Genomic DNA, 19,346 nt, shown 5'->3' with positions numbered 1-19,346 from the left:
AAAGGTGTTGGAACAGCTTGTTCTGGATGCCATCTCCAAGCAATTGGAAGAGAAGAAGTATATGAGGAGTAGTCAGCATGGATTCACCAAGGGGAAGTCATGCTCGATCAACCTCTTTGCCTTCTATGATGGCATCACCAGCTGGGTAGATGGGGGGAGAGCAGTGGATGTCATCTACCTTGACTTTAGCAAGGCTTTCGAAACTGTCTCACATGACATCCTGATAGCAAAGCTGAGAATGTGTGGGATAGACAAGTGGACAGTAAGGTGGGTTGAGAAATGGCTGACTGGCCAAGCTCAGAGGGTGGTGATTGGTGGCGCAGGGTCCGGGTGGAGACCTGTGATTAGCGGTGTTCCCCAGGGGTCGGTGCCGGGTCCAGTCTAGTTCAACATCTTCGTTGATGACCTTGACAAGGGAATAGTGTCTGCACTCAGCAAGTATGCCGATGACACGAAACTGGGAGGAGTGGCTGACACGCCAGAAGGCTGTGCTGCCATTCAGCGAGACCTGGACCAGCTGGAGAGATGGACAGGAAGAAACCAAATGAGGTTTAATAAGAGCAAGTGTAGAGTCGTGCACCTGGGAAGGAACAACCGGATGTATCAGTACAGGCTGGGGGACGACCTGCTGGAGAGGAGCTCTGTGGAGAAGGACCTGGGGGTCCTGGTGGCCGACAGGTTGACCATGAGCCAGCAGTGAGCCCTGGTGGTCAAGAAGGTCAATGGGATCCTGGCGTGCATTAAAAGGAGCGTGGCCAGCAGGTCAAGGGAGGTGATCCTCCCCCTCTACTCTGCCCTGGTCAGGCCTCACCTGGAGTACTGTGTCCAGTTCTGGGTTCCCCGGTACAAAAAAGACAGGGTTCTCCTGGAAAGAGTCCAGCGGAGGGCCACAAAGATGTTACGGGGCCTGGAGCATCTCCCCTTTGAGGAAAGGCTGAGAGACCTGGGTCTGTTCAGCCTGGAGAAAAGAAGACTGAGAGGGGATCTCATCAATGTGTATAAATACCTGAGGTGTGGGAGACAGAGGGATTTGGCCAACCCCTTTTCAGTGGTTTGTGGGGACAGGACAAGGGGCAATGGCCACAAAATGGAGCACAGGAAGTTCCGTACCAACACCCGAAAGACCTTCTTCATGGTGAGGGTGATGGAGCACTGGAACAGGCTGCCCAGGGAGGTTGTGGAGTCTCCTTCTCTGGAGATATTCAAGGCCCATCTGGACGCCTACCTGGGCAACCTGCTCTAGAGAACCTGCTTTGGCAGGGGGGTTGGACCTGATGATCTCTCAAGGTCCCTTCCAACCCCTACAATTCTGTGATTCTGTGATTCTGTGAAAGTAAACTTAAACATTTATGAAAAAATATGGATTAAATGAGCATGTGTTAGATCACAGGCACATACACACACACACACACACACAAATAAAAAGAATAAGAAGCCAGAACCGAATATTAGGTGTCTGTGCAGAGCAACCAATCAGAAACTATCAAACCCTTTCAGGTTGTAGATTTTGGTTAAACTTATCCTGTCAAGCACCCCATTATAACAGGGAAAACAGTGATAGTTCTGCTGTTTGTTTTTGAGCCAGTTTTACTATTTTGACAACAAAAGACAAATTCAAGGAGACAATGAGAAATGATAGTGAAGGTATATGGCATAAAAAGACAGATTTTTGTTTATAACCTCAGGATATAGGCTGAAGAAGTATCAGGGTCTGAAAAGAAGCTGACAACAGATTTTGCTTTTGTACATTGGTTCCTCCTACATTTTCCTCAGTCTGGGATACTCTGCCTGAGGTTGTCGGAGGTTGTTTCTTCCTATAGCAAGACAGAATCTATCTAATCCCATGCAGCTGATGAAATAATGAGCAATGAAAAACTTCAAAGCAAAGTGTTTTTTTGTTTGGTTGATTGGTTTTGGTTGGCTGGTTTTTGTTTGTTTGTTTGTTTGTTTTGTTTTGTTTTGTTTTTCCCTTAGAGAGAGAAAAGGAACTAATTCACAAGTGGATCAAGGGCAGTGTGGATCTCATAGGACACTCCATAAAACTTCAGTTAGTGCAGAACTACCATTTGCCCCCATTGTTAGTCCTGCTAGAGCACCAAATTGATGCTGATAGACACAAACCAAGGGTCTGTGGGTAAAAGCAGAGAACTAAGAACATCCCCTTCTCTCAGAATTATTTTTCAAAGCTTTCTTCCTTGCTCTACCCACATCTAACAGTCCCTTTAACAACCCAGTTAAGACGTAATGGAGAGAGTATTATATTCTGTCTCTGTATTTTCCATTAACTATATATGAATTCCTCAAACCACTTTTTGTGCATTGAGTTTTGTCTTTTTTATTATTATTTTATTTTCTTATTAGATATCATTCCCAAAAGAACCTTCTGGAGGTCTCTTGCGGCAACTAATTTAATCATTTACTTTTGTATCTTCACTACATCTTTGTTGCAATGGTGTAGAACATTTTATATGAGAAAATTCATAATCTTTTGTTTAGCTTCTTCCACTCCTCATATTAAACTAGTGGTTCAGAATACTCTTGGTTGGCACCAGTTAATAAAAACACTTCTGTAAGTGCACAGTTTTGTGCAAGAGTAGTTCTCTGGCCCTGACTGTTGCCTATCTGACAGGAAAGAAGAAACCTTCTGCACTGACATGCTACACAATGTATTACATAATGAAGATGCAATAAATGACTTTGAAATCTGACTTTAAGGAAACAAAGAATATCAAGAGGGGTTCTGTTATGTAAAATCCTCTTAGCTTTTGAAATTTCAGTTTTAATTATCATGATGAAACTGTACATAAAAGAGGTATTAACCAAAAGACCTCTAATGAGGGCATTCAGCAAGAATCTCACATTGGGGTTTCTGCAGTCTGTTGATGTCAAGGTCCAATATTAGGAGGGCAGTTGCACTACTGGGAGATGTTATACTTCAGATAAGATATTAAAATGATGTCCCATCTGCTTATTTCTAGCATCATTTTGAGATGATAAAGACCTCATGATACAGGATGGAGGCAAGAGGGGGTGGTAGGTAGGATAGGGAATAGGGAATAACTTTGCTTCCAGCTGGCAGAATCATCCTTTGTTAAATATTATCACCACAAATTAATTGGCAATGTTACAAACTCTGATAACTATGCAACATGAGAGATGTTATACAGGACTGACTGGTGACCATTCTAGACTGTCTAATAGTTTAATTTCAAAGTTATCCATGGAAGAGAAAATATATATATGTATTGACATATTTGCAGAAGTAACATTCTTAGAGTATAATTTTGCTTGTTTTTACACCAAATTCTACATAAAAATCAAGTAGAGCTTAAGAATAGTGAGAATTTTTTAAGATAGGATGTATATTTAAATGCCTATGGATGGATTTATGTGAGTAATACCAGACAGATATCATGGTCAACTACATTTTTAATATATCTCAGTAAAAAGATGCAAATTCAATACTTGAGCTATATCTCTGAAGTATAACCTCCAGTAACTGCAACAAGAATGTAATTAATCACAGTGAAAATAATAATAATAATAATAATAATAATAATAATAATAATAATGATAATCATCTTCCCGTGGGCTGCCCAGGACTAGATTAAGTGGCATGCAGTACTCCTGAAACTATACCTGGTAACTGTAGACCACTTCAGTGGGTGAGTGGCAAGACGGCATGGCAGCATTCTCTGCATAGCTGATATTTAATCACAAGCTCTGAGTTGATTATTAAGGATATCCAAATGTTTTGATTATTCAGCCTAGAGATGCATATGCTCTCCTTCATCTTGTAGGTTAGTGAAGTCACGTTCTTTGCCTCAAAGTACAGGAGGACAAATGAAAGAAGAGCGAAAATGTAGTAGGAACTGTGAGAAGATGCATCAGAATCAGAAGTATGGAAAGTACACAATGGAGGTTGTAATAAACAAATGGAGAGAGAAAATAGGAAGAAACTGCCATAGGTAGCGGGCAGGAGAGTAGCTAGAAGTTGCAATAGGATATTTTTCCATAGAAATAATTGCTAAATCATCTTCTGTTGAAACTGAAGGCATGAGCTGAAAGCTGATTTAAGCATTTTTAAATTCAGTTAGCAGCATCATTTTTAATTTATGGCTTCTAAGAAACTATAAAGCTAAAGAAAAGGTGCATTAAAGAAATCCAGAGGAAAATAAAATCTGTTGTTCAATTGTAAACTTTTATAAATTTTGAGGGTTAAAGCCAGGATTTTGATATTTCTTTATGTGTATTTGAGAAGATTCTTAGCATTATTGCTAAGATTCTGTTTAAAACTTAGATACAGAATATATAAATATACACTTATACCTTGTACAATGAAAACAATGAAAGTTTAATTATACAGAGACTGAAATACTGATGCAAAAAGCATTGTTATATACTGTTGTTTATTATAATTTAAGGTTATCAAGTGCATCTACTAAATTTTGAAGAATGCTTGCAAGTAATTATATACACAATACATAATTCATAGCTGTAGTAGTTTTAAAGTGTATTCTTTGGAAATCACCAAAATAGTCAGATAGGATGAATTCTTAAACATTAAAACATACTTACTACTTCCATGACTTTGTGTACAGACTGAACTACAACTTTATACACTTGAATGATTTTCCTCTATATTATTCTATGAAACAAATACATGGGTCAGTTGTCAATCTGTAACTCATACAGGTTATTTGAAGAGTTATTTAGTTTCAGACTTCAAATGGACTGAAAGATATCACTTTATAGATCTGTGAAAAAAGATTATTTATGTGACAATTACTTTTTAAACAAGAAAAATTCCAATATACATATATATATATATATAAAAAGGGCTTTTATTCCCTAACTACCCAGAAACAGCTTAATGCTGTTAATACCTATACCACAGTATTTTTGCAGTTCATTGACTTCACAGCACCATGAGTTCAATGTCTGAGAGGAACTTTTACAGTAAATTAAGACTAAATTATGTTTTAGGAATCATAGAATTTCATCCAGCAATCCAGCAATTCCAACATCGGTCCCAGGATTTCTTTGAACCTTGCATCTCTTGGAAAATCCACCCAAATCACTTACAGAATAGAGGGATCAACAAACCACATTTAATTTTCAGTAATGGTACTGTTGATTATCTACCTAAAACCTGGTTTTATTATATAAAGAGAACAAAAGCCAATCTCTACTTAGATGTGCATAGTGGGGAAAAACAAAATAAAAAAAAAAAAAGAAGGAAAAAGTAATGGCTACAAGTTGTACTAAATTCCCGTTTGATGAAAAAGAAAAGAAAAAGAAATCTCAGAATGAGTGGTAAGGAATGGAACAGGCTGCTTAGCAAGTCTGTGAAATCTCTATCCTCGGGGACTTCCAAATGTGACTATAGAAGGCCTTGCTCAACGTGATCTAAGTTTAAGGTTAGTGCTGCTTTGAGCAGAAAGTTAGACTAGATGACCTCTAGAGGTCTCTTCCAAACTAAAATATGGTATGAATCTATAATTTAAAGACACCTTTCCTATTTATGTTTTGAAATAGCATATTTTCCAATCACTGGTTACTCTAGGTTGTTAAAGATCCATCTCCTTTCAGGATTTTTTTGTTTGATTGTTTTTTCCATATAAGAATGTGTAACCAATGACTTCATTGCATTATCTTGGATATACTTATTAATTTCGCAGGTCTTTATTTGCCCTTGTATTTTTTCTATGTCATTTTTCAATATCTTGTTTTAACATAGTCACCAAAAATGCCTGTATGTATTCTAGTAAAAGTCTGTTAAGTACTGAAAACATATACAGCCTCCTCTATTCTGTGTAATTTTTTTTTACTTAGGCATCTCAAAAACATGTTCACCTACTTAGCTATAGCATTGCTCAGGGAGCTCAAGTTCACTTAATTAGCTACTATTTCCTCGAAGTCCTTCAATGTCACTGAACACCAGGACACCATTCCCATTCTGCAAGTGTGACCTACATATTTTGCTCCTTGATATATGCCCTTTCATTTGGCTGTGTTAAAACACATTCAGTCCAAAGTAAAATAAATTTCTTAAGCAATCTAAGTTAGCAGAGTTGGTCTTTCTCCATTATTTATCACATTAGTTATCCAAGCTCAGCAAATTTGACCAGCTCATTGGTGAAGAGGTTGAAAAGCAACAACTAACCTTTCAGTGGCATCTGGTTAAGCACCCTGTTGTATGATGATACTTCATGTATAATCATTTTCTGAAACCTCTTTTTTTTTTTTTTGTAGTTGATATTTAAGCTTTGTTGATTTTGCATAGTGATATTTTCACCAGAATTTAATGAAAGATAAGGAAAACTGCTTTACTGGAGTTTAACTGTATTTAACTGCGTTGATGCAGTTATCAATGGCAGATACCAACTAAAGCTAACATTAAAAAAAAAAAAAAGTCATCATATCTGTTTGATGGGATATATTTTCCATAAAACCATTTAAATCTTCGTAGACTGAATCCTCTGTCGTGGTGTCATCGCTGCCAAAAAGAAAGTTTAATCATCTTATTTACCCAGTTTGAATATTGTTAGAATGGGTACACAGTTTCAAAAAGAAAAAAAAAAGAAAAAAAAAGGAAAAAAAAGAAAGAAAAAGGAACCAAAATCAGTATCTAATGGAGCCTTTTATCGATATGATCTAATTTAAACAGGCAAACTTTATTTTCATAAGCAAGAGGTTTCTTTGAAATATTTTGATACTATGAACAGATGAGATGAACATTTTTTGTGCATCTTGAAATGTAGTGGCTACGTAAGAACATAATTATAACAGTGATGTTATTTACCTTTCTTGTTTTCTATCTTTTCTCCATTCATTCATTTACTCATCCAGTTATTAATTTATTTGTCTTGGTTTATGCAAAACATAGCTTTTCATATTTTGTGAGAATGTGTAGTAACATTGCTCTAGATGTGTAAAATATAAGTAAAAACAATGTGTCCTGGTTTTGGCTGGGATAGAGTTAATTTTCCTCCTGGCATGGTCCTGTGTTTTGGATTTAGGATGAAAATAATGCTGGTAACACACCAATGTTTTAGTTGTTGCAGAGCAGTGCTCACAGAGAAGCAAGGACTGTTCAGCTTCTCATGCTGGCCTGCCAGTGAGGTACCTGGGGGTGTACAAGGAGCTGGGAGGGGACACAGCCAGGACAGCTAACTTAGACTGGCCAATGGGATATTCCCATTGAGCATAACATATGAATTCATGCTGAATAATAGATATGAGGTGGCTGGCCGGTGTGGGGAGTACCACTGCTTAGGGACAGGCTGGGAATCAGTCAACAGGTGGTGATGAATTACATTGTGCTTCACTTGCTTTGTACATATTATTATTATCATTATCATCATTATCATAATCATTATCATTACTATCATTTCCTTTCCTTTTCTGTACTATTAAACTGTCTTTTTCTCAACCCATGTGCTTTTACTTTTTTTTTTTCCTAAGTCTCTCCCCCATCCCACTAGGGGAGGAAGACTTGTGAGCAAATGGCTGTGTTGTCTTAGCTGCCTGCATAGCTCAACACTATGACATAAATGCCTAGAAAAACAGAAATATTTTTTTGAGATCATCATTCATTTTCTAGATAGCTAAGACTGGACTGAATGACTTCTTGATTCTTGAGGACCAAACAGATAGCCTGTCATTCCCTTAACTTATATGGGTAAAATATTTCCATACCTGATAATATTTAAAGATCAAAGAGCAGCAAATAACTCCCGTGATTCAGTGCCTTGTATTTCTCTCTGAGATTATTTGGATCTGTGAGATAAAATCATGTTAGGTTTGTGGTACATGCTTAAATCAACAGTCTCAGTCTCACTCTTCACAGAATCATAGAATGGCTTGGTTTGGAAGGGACATTAATCATCTAGTTCCAATGACCTGCCATGGGCAGGGATACCACCCACTAAATCTGGTTGCCCTGGGCCTCATCCAACCTGGTCTTGAATACCTTCAGGGGTGGGGCATCCACAACTTCTCTGGGCAACCTGTTCCAGTGCCTCACCACCCTCTGAGTGAAGAATTTCCTCATAATATCTAATCTAAATCTCCCTCCTTTCAGTTTAAAACCATTCCCCCTTTTCCTGTCATTATCTGAATGAACAAAAAGTTTTTCTCCATCTTTTTTATAAGTCCCCTTTAATTATTGAAAAGCTTCTATAAGGTCACCCCAGAGCCTTTTCTTTTGTAGGCTGAACAGCCCCAGCTCTATCAGCCTTTCTTCACAGCACTCTGATCAATTTCATGGCCCTCCCCTGGACCTGTTCTAACAGGTCAACATCCTTCTTGCACTGGGGGCCCCAGGCCTGGGTACAGGACTCCAAATGGAGCCTCACAAGGGCAGAGTAGAGGGGGACCATCACCTTCCTCAACCTGATGGCCACACCTCTTTTGATGCAGCCCAGGATGCAGCTGGACTTCTGCGCTGCAAACACATGCTGCCAGCTCAGGTCGAGTTTTTTGTCCACTAGAATTCTCAAGTCTTTCTCTGCAGAGCTGCTTTCAACTAGTTCTTCTCCCAGTCTGTGATCATGCTTGGGATTGCACCAACCCAAGTGCAGAACCTTGCACTTAGACTTGTTGAACCTCATTAGGTTCACGTGGGCCCTTCTCAAGCTTGTCCAGGTCCCTTTGGGTGACATTCCTTCCTTCTATTGTAATAACTGTACCACTCAGCTTGGTGTCATCTGCAAACTTGCTGAGGGTTTTCTCAATCCCACTGTCTTTGTCACTGATGAAGATATTAAACAGTACTGGTCCTAGGACAGACCCCTGATATACACCATTCATCACTGGCCTCTGCCTGGTTATAGAGCCATTGACTACCACTTTCTGGGTGTGACCTTCAAGACAACTCCTGGTCCACAGAATGGTCCACCCATCAAATATATATGTCTGCAATCTGGAGATCAGAATGTCATGTGGGACCATGTCAAAAGCCTTATAGAAGTCCAGGTAGTCAGTCTTCCCTTGTCAACTGATTCATCATAGAAGGCCACCAGGCCACCAGATTGGTCAGGCATGATCTACCCTTGGTGAAGCCATGCTAACTGTCTTGGATCACCTCTTCATCCTGCATGCGCCTTGACATTTCTTCCAGGAGGATCTTATCCATGATCTTGCCAGGCACAGAGATGAGGATCTGTGGCGTATTGACCACACGGACACCAGGGTTCTTTTAGGATCAGTAACTGCTACTACTTTATTGATGACATAACCAGTTCTCTCTTACTGTGGGCCTAACTTCATCTCTCATAGTGAGGGCATAACTTCATTATCTTGTTGCACCCCATATTGAGGACAGGCTCTCTTCTTGTACTATTTGCCCCACAGCAGTCCTTTTCCACTAACTATTCATTGGTCAACAACTTTGCCCAGCAACCGCAAACACCCAGCAACTCCCATGCCTTAACGGCTGGAGAACAAGCAACCCGAGAAAACAAGGTGTCTCCTGAATCACCCTTCTTTGTTCCCTCTAAACTCTTTACATTCCTGATGGCCTCATCGTTAAGAGTCTGGTGTTATCACCAACTGTGCAGCTTGTCGACCCCCATGGCCACACTCCCACAAGGATCACCAGTCAGCAGTTCCCTTGGTCCTCCTTTCTACCCTTTTTAAAAATGTGATGTTTCCCTTTTTTCAGTCACCAGGGACTTTTCAAATATGATAGAGAGAGGCTTGGCAACTACATCAGCCCATTCCCTCAGGACCCTTGGATGCATGTCATCATGCCCCAGAGATTTGTGCTATTTAATTTCATCAGGTGGTCTCTAACCTGCTCTTTCCTTACAGTGGAAGGGACTTTGCTCCCCCATCCCTCATCTCCAGGTTCAGGAAGATGAGAGATGACAGAAACCTGACTGGCAGTGAAGACTGAGGCAAAGAAGTTGTTGAGTACCTCATCCTTCTCTATGTCTGTTGCTACCAGTTCTCTCTTCTTATTTATCAGAGGGGGTACACTCTCCTTGGCCTTTCTCTTCTGAGCAATGTACCTATTGAATTACTTCCTGTTCTTCTTCCCTTCTGCATCCCTTGTCAAGCTCAGTTCCATCTGTGCCTTGGCTTTCTTGATCACATCCCTGCACATCCAGACCGCTTCCCTGTACTCTTCCCAGGCCACATGTCCATGCTTCCACTGCCTGTGCATTTCCTTTTTGTGCCTCAGTTTGACCAACAGTTCCTTGCTCAGACGTCCCAGTTTTCTACCCTCCCTGTCTGCTTTCTTACAAGGGGATGGAGAGTTTTTGTGCTCTAAGGAAAACATTCTTAAAGAGTTTCCAGCTCTGTTCAGCTCCTTTGTTCCTGAGGACAGTGTTCCAGGGAATCTCATCCACTAGGTCTTCAAAGATCTGGAAGCTCGCTCTTCAGAAATTCAGCGTCCCAACATTGTTCTACATCAGGTCCATATTCCTTGAGATCACAAACTCAAACAGGGTGTGGTCCCTGCAGCGCAGACTGCCTCCAGTCTTGACCTCTTTAATGAGCTCTTCCGTGTTGGTGAGTACCAGGTCCAATAACACTTCTCCTCTGGATGGTTTTTCTAATACCTGGACCAGGAAGTTATCCTCAACACACTCCAGGAATCTCCTGGATTGCTTACAGCCTGTTGTGTAGCTTTTCCAGCAGACACCCATGCGGTTGAAGTCCCCCATTAGGATGAAAGTGTGTGAGTGCAATGCCTCATCAACAAGGCCTCATCAACAGGTTCCCCTTGATCAGGTGGCCTGTAGTAGACTCTGACCACAAGGTGTCCTTTATTGGTGTGGTCCTGAACTTTCACTCACAAGCTCTCAACCTGTCCATGGCTGTTTCTCAGAGTCATCTTTTCACAATCAGTCCTTTCATTAATGTAGAGGTATCATCCTCTCCCGTCCTTCCCTGCCTATCTCTTCTGAAGAGCTTGTAGCCCCGTATTCCAGTGTTCCAGTTGTGTGATGCATCCCACCACATTTCCATGATAGCAATCAGTTCATATTTGTCTAATTATGTTATTGTTTCCAGTTCCCCCTGCTTGTTTCCTGTGTTGTGTGCATTGGTATAGAGGCACTTCAGCTGGGCTATTGGTAAATCACCTTTTCAGATGAACCCTTCCTGATTGCTCTGGGACAGTTTAAAAGTATTTCCCTGTTGTTTCTTAGAGTTTCTCAAGTTTGCTTCCTTCAGTCAGAGGTACATCCCCTTCCCCCACCACATCTAGTTTAAAGCCCTTCTGACAAGCCCAGAACACTCTTGCCTCGTCTGGTCAGGTGGGCCCCATCTGGTGTCAGCATGTCTGTTTTCTCAGAAGTGAATCTTCTCGTTCAGAAAATGTAAAATAGATCTGCACAAGCCTGGTGGCCCTTTGATTTGTGGGTGTTTAGCCTGACCAGGCTATTGGTAAACTAAAAAATCAAAACCAACCAAACAAAAGAGGTAAAATGCTAATAAAAAATAACAAGATGTCTTGCATTTTCAGTTCCTTAGGTTAAAATTTCCCAGAGTTCTTTCTTGTCATATGTACAAAATTATTTTTGTTCTTTAATCAATATGTAAGGTCAGAAATGATAACTTTTACAGGGCTTTTCTAAAATCCTTATATTCTCTATTTTGTAAATGTTTCTGGTCATCAATACTTATATATTGGAACAGAATGGACATCATGGATAAATAAACTGGAAAATCTCCAGCCAGTCTAACAAATGGGATATGAATAAATAAATAGATAAATAACATCTGGCAGATTACAATGAAAGGTTTGAGTGGGTTTCCAGCGTTTTTAAAGAAGGAGGCCTATAAAAGGGCATGGTGCCAATATCGAACTAGGAACATAAAAGTACGTATTTGAATTAACTACATATAAATACAGACATTTATTTGTATGTATATTTATATCTTTTATCCAGTGTAGCTTTTGAGAAAGGTGGCTGAACTAAAAATATAAAAGTTTACTGACTCCATTTTCAATAATTATAATTTGGACGAATTATTGAACTTGTGTATTAGAACACAACCAAATTGGAAAGCTGCTGGCTGACATCCTGAGAAGTCATGTAACAATGTATGTTACACTAGAGCAGCCACCAGATGCATTACCCAAAAGCCTCTTGAAAGTCTTCACTCTGAGGATTCTGAGAACATGCAGCAGAAGATCAGACTAGGTATTGTCAGGGATTTATCTGGAATTTCAATAGAAAATTTGTTGAAAATCTCTTCAGTTCCTTTTTTTTTTTTTTCCCCTTATGTTATTTTAACAGCTAATTAGTGTAACCTGACTTAAAATACCATATTGAAACTTTCTGGCAGTCATAGTAAATAATCATCAGAAAGCAGCAGTTAACTCATTCTGCTAGTAAGCTTACCTGAACAAGAGGAATTGTAGCTTTTAATGTCTAATGTGCAAGCTAGCCTAGTGCTTTTTTACTATGAAAATTTGTTCAGTTCAAAGTCTGTCTGCAGGAATTGCCTATTTGTAATTAAAAGATTAAGGTAATCTCTTACTCTCTTGTCTGCTGCCTTTTAATTTTCTCTCAAAACGAATACCAGCACACTTCAGGGATCTGAGTGCACTAACCACTTGGATGAAGTGAGACCTTGGTAAATAATGTAAGTGGACATTATCACACCTTTTCATACGAATCCAGTAATTGGATTGATCTGCTTCTGCTTAACAGTGGCAAGGAAGCTAATGTTTTCTGAGATTAGAGTTTCTTTGAGTTACCTTTTATAATCAAGAAGAGGATCCAGATTGTTAATGCCTTAATATTTTCAGCAGACACTTTTCATTTATTAGTAAAATAGCCTGTGATTTATCTGACCACATGTAAATGTCTGTATCTGAGGTGAGTGCTAAGTTCCATATACAGCAAAAAGCAATAAGGATTTTGGCAGGCAGTTGACCGCATGCACAGCATAATAATACAAATCATGCCCTAATTTTTTTTTCTTTATGGATAGTAAATAGGATGACAAGCTCAAATGCAGACATCTATACTGAAGTCATTTAGATCAGCATTCATAAGCCTGAAGATAGTTTTGCAGTGGCATTTAAGGTTACCTAAGAGATCAACATGATCCTCACAGGTGGGATGCAAGGTCTATGGGAGATTCATGTCATTCTGGTGTGGTGGCTGGAGGTTTTAGTAGCAGGTACCATTGACTGTGTTTAATAGCTCCAACTGAGTATAGTTAGCTAACTTGCACACTGAAACAGGATGAATCCCATCCAAGTTATTGAATATATAATATTCTGAGTAATTCTCTTCTCTTTTCAGCATTCCATAGCTTCTGTCATTTGTAAAATCACTTGGCTAAATAATTCAATAACAGTATTATGTAAATAGTACATATTAAGTTGTATAGCATAGTAATAGGGTTGTAGTTTCATTTTGCAAAAAGTTGATTTTCTCAGTGGAATAAACTGTTGAGCATTGAAATTTATTCACTATTTGTATCTCCCCAAAACAGTGCAATATTAGTATTATCTCTTCATTATGAATGTTGTATATAATTTTGTGTGACACTAATACAAATTGTGGGATAAATATTTTGCTTTTCCATTGGGATGTATCAGCTACTTAACTGAAACAAAAGGAAGTAATCTACATTCCACAGTTCATGCTTATTGTTCAACTTATTGAATAAATGAATGCATCTCTTAAAACCTGCTAAAAAATTAATCACCTTTAGGATGCACAAGACAATACTAGCTTTGGTACTGCATGCATTCTTTTGGCACAGAATTACTGTATAATGTTTAAAGACAGCTGTTTCTCCAAAAGCCAGAGAAGGCAGGACAGATGGACGGGCAGAGGCAATGCAAATTCCTCAGAGGGCTTTATCAACTGCTTGCCATTTTTGAAAGGTAGAAGATAATAATTTACAGTATAGCACAGATTATATTATACAGTCAGTGTAACTAGTTTGATTTGGTAAAAGGATCAAGTCTTTTAATACTTGCACTAATGCATCTACCCTCTTCTTCCACTGAGATAACTCATTTCCACCTCTATGTTTTGTAATATCTGAAAAGTGCTATTTCAAGGACACAAGCCTACTTCTCTTCAATAGGAAACAATCAAACAATCATTAAAAGCAACCCACATGACAGTACAAGACACTGGAAATAACACAAAGTCAATGTTATATCCTTTCATATCACTTCTATTGCTGCCCACATGACATTGCTCTTTGTGCCATTATATGAAGTAGAAGAATGAATGGGCCAGGTTTTTTTTTTTTTTTTTTTTTTTCCTTTCTCTGTGTGTGTGTGTGATAAGGGTTCTTGCACTGAATACTGAGGTTTCAATATTAAATTATAGTTTATGAGCAAGAAAGCAACCACGTGATATTCTGGAAAATTACAGAGTAGTTAGATGTGACATAAATTTATTATTATGCAGCCATATGCAAAATAAGTACTCTTCCATTCACTGTCTTCTCATTAAAGCAGCTCTGTGTGGTCTCCTTGTTACTTAAACCATGATTCATTAAGTCACCCTAGCTACGGCATAGAGGTAAGCAAAACTGTGCACATGGGAAGTAAGCTACAAAGCACACACAGATATCCGAACAATAGAGTGTAAATGCACATAGCCATATGGCTGAGCTAACATTGTGTTACAGCACTTCATGCACTCACAAGTGTTTAAAATGACTGTTTGATTTGTTTTAAAGAGCAAACTATTTCAGACTAAATATAGAATATGCATGTTGTGATGAAAATTCAAACTCAAATGGTTGACATCATTTAATCCCACTCCAACTTTTCTTCAATTTTTACATCTAGCAACTATTATCCAAGAGAAAAAAAAAACATCTTAAAGCACAGTTGCAGGGGAATATATAGATGAAAAACATTTATTATACACGAAAAATGATTCAGGTATGTGATTTCTTTAAAATGTATGAGATTTAAGAAATAGGTGTTTGACAATTTTCAATTTGGTATTCCAGTGTCCACATCCATGTTCATTTTGTGTGTATTTGTGTGTATTTTCATGATATTTCTGCAAACAAAGAATCCAGATATAGGTTTCAAACTAAAAGCTAGGAATTCTCTTTCATTTAGATGATTTGAAGAACTAAAGACTGAAAAAGTATAAGCTATGGCAAGGCGTCTTACTATTGAAATACCTATCAGGACTGAGATAGGGAGAAAGGGTTACCTTGGGGGAGAAAGAAATATATGCACAATTTAGAATAGAGGCACAAGATCCAAATGTAGATGAAGAAACCTTCCAGTAGGCTAGTAATAATTTATATTTTAAAGTAGTTTAGTACCTTTTGGAAGACTTGAGAAGGAATTCAGGGTTCTCCAGCTCTGGCAGTTGATAGATTTGCACAGCTCAACTAAAAGATCTCAGATACCATTTGAGGCAAACATTGATTAATGTATCTTGGAATGAAGGACAGAGAGAAAAAGAAACACTAAGAAAGAGAAAAGAAGAACAACAGATGGCATAGCCAAACTAGAGCCAGCAGCATAAACTGCAAGGGAAACAAACAAATCCCAAAGGCTGTGAGTAATAAATTTGCACAGTGGGGAACACACTGTTCTGGAGAAACTTCAGTCAGAAAACAAACTGTGCATCAATCGAAGGCTTTGTGTTTAGTGCTAGTTGTCCTAGCTGATTTTCAACAAGCTTTAGATATTTAATATTTTTTTTTTCTCCATACAAGTCTGTTTTGAGATTTGCAAGCAATTTAGTATGATGGAGGCAATATGTTGATTCAGAGTCAGCTGAGAATAGCTCTGCTTGAAAGCAAATGTCTGCCTACTGCCAAGCTGTGCGTCAATGACCTGGTACCAGGTAAGGTCATACTTGATCACTCATTTTTGAAAGAGGAGTTATAGGACTTGATTCTAACTTTACAATGAGGTAGTACGGATATGAAACGTGTTTTATAATAGCATGAGGAAAAAAAATAGAGCAGTAATTTTGCAGTACTACCGTATTTTTTCATCTTGGCAAGGCCATACCTTCCGTTCATGTAGTTTATACTTCAATTCTAACAAACACACTGTAATGATGTAACACTGCAGGTGACAGGGTCATATAGACCCATACAGACAGAATGTAAGCTGTGATCATAGTTATACTAAGTGAGGTGGCTACATCTCAATCACTGCACGCTCTTAACACAATTAGGATAGGTGCCCCAGAAGATAAAACAACACTCTTGCCAAGGCTGGTATTTTGATTTGAAAAACAACAACAAAACAACAGCAACAAAAACATCAAGTTGCAGTAAATTAGAGGCTGTTAGATAATATGGTCCTTATGTGTAACGTGGACAAAGATGTGACGTTATCTGCTGTTTAAGATCTCACTTCTGAGGGTAACTAAAAAGTGCCCCTGGACAATAAAATATAGAAAACAATTTAAAAACATTCAAAAAAACCTGAGTGTACTGAGCAGTGTACTACAAACAGAGACAATAACATATGAAAAGGAAGGAAAGGTAAATAGGCAGGTCATTAAGTGTCAGAGTATGGACATATACATCAGAATTCACAGAAGAGAAGCCATACTACACTGTCTTCCAGAGAGGACAACATGAGCCTGACAGACTATCCAGTACACCTGCACAGGGGCAGATGGGGCACTGGACCTGTAGGAGACCATACTTTTTTGGACAGGTTTCTGAAGGTCAAGCAACATTTCTTAAAGAATCTCAACTTGCCCTAGATATATAAAACAATTCATTTGAGCCCATGTCTACTTCAAGGTGAGCTGAACCCCAAACTCCAGACTTTGTAGTGTTATACCAATTTGATCGCAATAGATTGCAGTTTAGACTACTTCACTTGTACAGATTGGTATCTAGACAGCTAGGTATTTTAACATGGAGCTGAGTCCTACCTTGATATTTCCCTCATCTATTGTTAGCATAAGTGTATGCTTCTGTTACCTAACTCAGGCATCTAGTTCTTCTCACACATCACTTAGTACATGAAGCAATTGTAAGGTGCTAACATATAACAAAGTAAAGGAGATGTGCACCATTTCATACTGGCAGCTGGAGACTGGGTGAATACCCTTGCACATCCCATTTGACACTAGATACTTATGTAGACAATTAAATTGACTGTGAGGGCATATGGCATTGCTAGCTGTATTACAGCTAATCTCATAAATTGCCTTATTGAACTGATAGTGAACTGAGAGAGAGACTGACACTTCTCAAACGAAATTCATTCTTCTGAAGCACTATCTAAATTAGGTCATTGCTGTGAACTATGGATGACTATATCTCTCAAATGAGTATAGAGGAAATTAGGATGATTTAAGGTAAAAGGAGACATTGAAAGAGAGATTAGCTGAATTACAAGTTTTTAGTCAAGGCTACAAGGACAGCTGTAGTGAAGCTTAAGAAATCAAGAATTTAGGATCCCATTACTGCACTGTTAAAATCAATAGCTTTTTTTGTCACTTATTTTAATGGAAACAAAATTTGAGTAATATTTTGAATCAATAGGATTTTTTTTCAATAAAATGGCAAATAGCAAAACTGATTTATAAATGCAAATGTATGTATATTATGAACATAATAAGTTTTTAAGGTTATACACTTCAAAAATCTTTACAAAACAGGACAGAATAAAAACTGCATGAGGTAAGGACTGAAATTGCAGAATCTCTGACATTAGGTGACAGTTTTAAAAGCTCACTGAGTGGCAGAAAGGGCCCTTATACCTGCAAATAACCAGTGTACTACCATTATCTGGAGAGAAAAAGACTATGAAAACAGCAGGAAACTACACACCATTTAATTTAGCTCCATTAAAAAAAAAAAATGTAGTAAACTATTTTTAGTATTCAAGAGGATTTGTAGAAAAACTACCTGACAAAACACAAAAGGACCACAGACAGCCACCACAACTTTGTAGAAGACTGTTCAGCACAGGGAACTAGAACATTCACAGTTCAATCTGTCCAGGGCCAAAGAACAGATATGCAGTAAATACCCTCTAGGTGGCTTCACTGTCAGTGTTTATTTCAGATAGTATTGTGAGATGCATGGAGTGACTCCATAACACAGGACTTCTTACCTCAGAGGATATCAATCAACAATCAAAATATCCCCCAAAACAATGGAGCCTTAGAGATTCAATGTAAAAACATTCTAAAAAAGATATATGATTTTCACACTTAGCAACTTAGCAACCATCATCATGATTATGATTTCTGGTGTTGTCTTCAGTCTCTTTAGTAATTAACATTGGGATTTCAGCTTTACACTTTGAAATTTTTCTGTCTGTTTGACCTCATTGCTCTGATGTGTAACCTTAATTTTAGTTTGTTTAATTTCACTTCCTTTTCCTCTTTGAAGTTAAACAAACTCCTTTGTTCATTGCAAAAAACAACAATAACAAAAACCACACACAATAAAACACAACTGAATAATTTTCCCTTGAATATTATGCTATATTTTATGTCATATTAGACCTGCCTGTTAATAATTTTGCAATCCTATGGGTAAGATGGAAGAAGCTATCAAAATTCTACCTTCAACTTAAAATTGAAGAGCACATTCAAAAGTGAGGAAATGATATCAGTTAATCTTCTGACAGTAAATATGGATTGATAATGAAAGCAGGAATTAAGTGTACCAAACTAGAATAACTCTCTTAATGACAGGAATCTGTTTTTCAGCGTAATTTGCAATTTTAAAACAGAATGGTGTTTAAATAAACACCCGTTGTCTGTTGTTGAAAAGCAGTATTTTCTAAAAACATTTTTAAAAGCCTTTATGGTAACCTGTGGTAATAAGACTATTTCTATTTTTTATGTCTTACAAATGATGGTCAATGCAAACAGGACAATTACTCCTCTATGTGCACTAAAGTTTTACAAAAGTAAGTAAAGCTACAAAAAATGACATTTTTTATTAACTAATAAATGAAAAAATACAAAGATAGGAACAATTTTAATGGGACATTTCTGTATAATATGCTTAAAATCAAGCTTTGGTCAACATAATGAATTTGCATTTGTAATTGTTACCATTCTTCTGATATTCAAAATGATTTAAAAAGCCATAGGTTTTTATCTATAACTTTTTGTGTTAATGATAGTACTATTTTTCATTATAGAAGGACCTCTGGTATATGTAAGAGCTATATGAAAGTAGTTAAAATATTTGATGTGTATGTAGTGTATCTTAACATGACTATGTACATATCATATGGAATTACCATATAAATGCCACCCCAAAACTCCATAAACAAAGGAAAGTCTTCTTTCTTAAGTGGTCTTTGAGAAACTACAAAGCACAACTCTCATCTTGTCTGTGACTATAAAAAACTATCAGTTTTCTGTGTCACAGGTTAACTCCAAATA

Source organism: Anser brachyrhynchus (genome assembly GCF_964034855.1).
Source record: "Anser brachyrhynchus genome assembly, chromosome: 1".
In the NCBI taxonomy this organism is placed as follows: domain Eukaryota; kingdom Metazoa; phylum Chordata; class Aves; order Anseriformes; family Anatidae; genus Anser; species Anser brachyrhynchus.
The sequence above is the reverse complement of the archived record's forward strand: the minus strand, read 5'-3'. Positions refer to the sequence as shown.